Here is a 5,152-nt window from a genome sequence, read left to right as displayed (position 1 = left end):
AGCATGGCAGAAGTAGGTACAAGTAGGGTCCCTAGAAATATTGCTAGTCTGTCGTCCGCCGGCCGCGGCGGGGGCTGCCGCTGAATGATCGCCGCGGTGGCGCTGCGGTGAACCGGAGTGCGCCACTGCTGACGGAGCAGACGACGCGCGCGCCCGTGCGCTTCGAAATGCATTCGCTGCATGCTCATTGTCAGGTGCCTTGTACATGCGATGCCGCTCTTGTCTTTGATTTCAGTTTAGTCGTAATATTGAATTCGCAGCCGAGTTGTTGGCATAACCACGGATGCGACTTTTTTTTTTTTTCGTGAGCGAAGTTTTGCGCGCATGCCCGAGCCGATGTAGAAACGAAGCTGCTTTTTATACCCTATTATCCTGCTGAAGCTACCGCCGTGCCGTATTGTAATGAAGACTTCTCAGGATTTTGTGCAAACAATTGCGCTTGCATGGAGAACTATACTAGAATTCTAGGCTCCAAGGACCATGTGTGCGAGCAACAGAGCGCTGTCGCCGGCGTTTTCATTCACGCTATAGTTTCATCTTAACTTCTTCGGACGTTTAGCTAAGTTATAACACGTATGTAGAACTAGAAACTTTCGGATGCATGCACAATTAAAGCACGCAAGATGGGAACCCGAGCCCTTCAAATTGCACCACGCTTCAGGCAAACTGCTGATAGGCATTGGTACTTAGGAAGCCTAGTAGTGCACTCATCAGAATATGCCATCACTTTTGTTGACTTCCGTTTTGCAACCTCTAAAACATATTTTAGCAGCCAGCTGTTAGTTGAGAGGAAGGGCACTAACACTTCTTTCAAACTCTGTCCTTGAAGGTGTTCATTTTCATTTCACCGAGAGCTTTTACCAGCTTTGCCACCTTGTCCTTCGTACGACAAACTGCTCGAGACATAGAAGTCTGTTTCTTAATTTTTTCTTCTTCTTGACAGGGTGTTCTGAGTTAACTTTCGCAAGTATTTGCAGGCTATATGCATGTTGCATCAGACATAATGGTACAGTTCGTCGCAAATTAAGTAACGCCCATTGTAGGAGGGAAAGGTCTTGGCAATAGGCTTCAATCCGCTGCCAGGACACAAGCTGAGTTTCGCAATCTCCTGATTAAAATTAATTACCTCTTCTGTCGACTTTACAGCTATCTCCTTGACTTTGTTTCCTCGAATGCACACAGCAGCATTCATGGCAGCTTCACCACTGCGATGGAACAGAACTCGCCGATGGCAACTCCGGAGATTCGACCTCGCTTGAGTGGCACTAGGCGAATGTTCATTGTTCAACGTCAGAAAGATCGACATTTGTCCCCAGTGGCGGTGGCATGCAGCTTTCTGCATTCCTGGAGCAGGCTCACATCACACGATCCACCACCGCTGTATTCTTCAACTGGCTTCACTGATGCTTCAGGATCAGTGCACTTTTGTTCTTTCTCTGCAGGTCTCCCTGCTGACTGTTTTTGCTCGTACAAGTTGCGCTCCTTTCTCTTGAGAGGCAAGGGTTTCAACAAGTATTTTGGAGTGTCAGGAAACAGCGTTGAGATGGCATCCTTCGTGAGTTGCGTAACATCCCGTGGAATCTCAATTACCTTTACCTGTCTTAAAACTTCGCTCAATAAAGCAGGGTTTGAAGTGTCGCTCACAAACGTCGACACTAGCTTATTCGTGTTACAGTAATATGAGGGCAACCCCGATCCGGATCATCCGATATTTATATATACCGATATTTAAATCAACGTCCAGGATTTCCTGTCTGCAACTCACAAAATAATGAGGAAGATATTCACCACTTGTGGGTTTGCCCGCCACTGAAGCCGACAATATCGGCACCTGACGGCAGTGGGCATTTCACCGAGCAACCCATCTTCGTACATTGCTTGCACGCAAGGGCCTTATCATCGTTCTCTCTTGAATTTTATTAGAACACAGCCAGCCTATTTTCTTTCATTTATTACACCTTTTAATTTTCGTTTTGCATATTCCTTTATGCCCTAGCTGAGACAATAAACAATGTTATTGCCTTTGCCGCCGCGCTTGATGTTGCGCTCCCACTCTTGCCTCTTCCCTGCGTATTTCGGTGTCCTGAAGAGAGAACATATTTCATCTTGCACGAGCGCTACCCGGTCTTGCACCCGGGCAAGAAACACGTGCTATCACGCTTACCCCGTTTTCTGGACATGACGCGATCACATATCCATAAAAAAGGCACACTTGCACACATGCTAGCTAATTTGCGCACATTCCGGCTCGCGAGCGAAAAAAAAGTGCGCGTGGTGTACGAGCCTTGCCACGCTACCAACGGATCAGCGCGGCGCAGACATGGTAGAAGAACAAATGGTAGCGTAACTCCCATAGAAGCCTGCGTGTCGACTCTGAGCGAGGCTTTAGTTTCCCAGCGCCCCCTGCGAACTGTGAGGCACAACAAACACGTGACGTTGCATGTGACGTCACAGTGACGTACTTTTGGCGGGGAATTTGATTGTTTTTTTACTTATGAACGAAAAACAAGGCCAACAACGACGGAGGCAGAACGATGCTCGGATAAGGCAGAAAAATGGACACCGTAACTGTTCAGTCAACTTTACTTGACATGGATTTCTACTGTCGTTTTACGTTAACTGAAATGTTACGGCATCTTTAACCACCTTATCATAGCATCGTTCTGCCTCCGTCGTCGTTAGCCTAGTCTTTCGTCGCGCGTCATGTAAACGCATTCTGGGGCTTATTTCTTCGGGCACGTTTGTGAACAAGGGCCTTCAAGTGATTTCGGCAAGCACATGGATAGAACCACATGGCTTGAGGCATTTCACTAAGGGCATAAATGAGTTAAGCTGTGCTGCATAGAAAGCCAGGCTTTATTAATTCACGATAACTTACATAGACGCTTCACGACAATGAAAAATAAGTGTAGGAGAGCGACCACCGCTCATTCGTCACGGTCTTCATGAAATCCTCGTGATAACAAAATGACCTGAACGTAGGTCTCCAAACGAGACGCGGTGAGATTATAAAAGGGTAAAAGATCTTGCTAACAAAGTACATATCAGCGTCAAAGAACAACAAAAACAAACGAACGGAATAACTAACGCTAGCGCTAGAACGCCAACCTGTAAGAGCTTAGGTAAGCAATTCAAATTGGGATTGCTAGTATTTAGAAGTTATTGCGTCTCAGAAGTGAAAATATCTACGATATAGCTTCGCTCCAATAAATCTCGCCCTGTTCATGATTCCCATATTTTACTCGCGCTTCATTTGCCACTGAAAGGAGTCAATGTGAGGTTACAAATTTACAACTTAAGCATTTAACATGTTCAAGAGAAAGATCCCATTGACAATAGGAACATCACTGCAACAACAGCTAAAGCACGTTCAGCGAACGTTGGTGCGGTAATACGACGCAGTAAGCAAAACACGCAGCAAAGGCAGCGGAACGGAAGGCTTTGAGCAATGCGACACGCGTCTTGGGGGCAATAAAATCTCACCTTCACCGCTCAATTAAAACATGCAGCGATACGCCGCTCATGCAGACGTGTATCCGTAAAACAAGCCACCACTTTTGCGACGTGCCTGGGAGGCCGAACCAAGCCGCCGAGCTGTGACGCAGCATTGTCCCATCGTCCGGAAATGCGCACATGCAGCGGCAATCAGTTTCTCATCGAGCACACACAGTCTTCGCCTTGCTGTAAAGCTCTACCACAACCAGCAGAATGAAATACTGACTGTTTGGTACAGATAACCCACTCTGTACGCAGCACGCAACGATGAACCTTGAACCGGGGCCGATGACGCAACCAAAGCGGATGAAAAAAGCTTTGGTCTGAGCCATTTCTGAGCTTTGGGCAACTACGCAGCGGATAATAAGTGGCCGAGAGAGGCCGTTAGAAACAAGTTAAAATATTATTAAAAATGTGACACGATTTTCTTACGCAAGAAACAAAAACTGCATTCATTCCTGAGCGCGAATATTATGTTTGCTTTCTAGTTCTTTGGAATTCGGCAGATCTTATTTTCTGTGCGTTAGTAATTTGCCTCACAGTTCGCAGGAGCCCTCATCATCGAGTTGATGCCGCTGGCAGTAGGCAGCTGCACGCGTTTTCTTCCGAGTTGCGCGACCAGTTGTACATTGACCTTGGCGCAGATTCGCAGTACGGCACAACCGCCACAGCACCACGTACACAACGCGACCACGCTCCGAATGCGTACAGCGCCCCCTGCGCTTTCATCCGGGAAGCGGCCAACCGGTTCTATAGGGAACCCCGCTCGGACGGCAGACTAGCAAATACTTCTAGGGACTCTAGTACAAGGACAAGCTTTAACGAAGGAATTGTCAAAGGCTTCAGCCAAAAGTAATAGAAAACAAAAAATAAGATATTTGACAATCTTTTTTCTTATACGGGTTTTTACTGTTTTTATAGTCCTTGCACCGGCGATTTCCACTGGTCGATCGGAGCTGGGCGCCCGAGCCGACCTAAAGCGCCACAGAGCGAACCAGCCTTGGTCGACCAGCGGAACGTGTAGAGCGCGCGGCGGAAGTAAAGTTGAGCCGGTTTCGAAAGTTGTAGCCGCATCCCAGCGCCAAAATGTTTGCGGTTGATAAATAGGCAGGAGTGCGGCACTCAACAAGTTGCTTTCTCATTTTTTTTAACGCTGCAGACGTTTTTCGATAGACGCACTTCGACATATTCGCGCAAAAAACGGTGACATACAGTGTCCTCTGCCGATGTCGCTGAAACGGTCAAAAACAGCCAGAAGAATCCAGCAGCATCCGGAAGTGACCGCGTCAGCGACTAGGACTTCCGGCGAGATCCGACTTCGGTCGGCGGATCGAGCTGGAGCGGCCCGAGCTGCCCGAAACGACCAGGGGCCCGATCCTCGATATTCGCCTTCCCCTGGCGGCGCCATATTGTCTTTCTGATTGGCTCAGAAAAGAGTCACGTGCTTCAAACTTGTGGCGCGAAACCATCAGTTGAGGCAAGCACTTTTAGCGGTTACGTCAAAATGACGTAGCCGTGAAAATTGATTTCAACCGGAGCTATCCTTGTTGCCTGGATGACAAATACGAATGATTTTGGAGTGGAAGCAAAGTTACTGATGGTGGTTTGGAGAACACTTACGCTCGATTAACCAATGTGATGAAAATAATGGCATACT

This window comes from Amblyomma maculatum, chromosome 8 (genome assembly GCF_055883805.1).
Source record: "Amblyomma maculatum isolate TAMU_Amacu chromosome 8, ASM5588380v1, whole genome shotgun sequence".
Classification (NCBI taxonomy): domain Eukaryota; kingdom Metazoa; phylum Arthropoda; class Arachnida; order Ixodida; family Ixodidae; genus Amblyomma; species Amblyomma maculatum.
Note: the sequence above shows the minus strand (reverse complement) of the source record.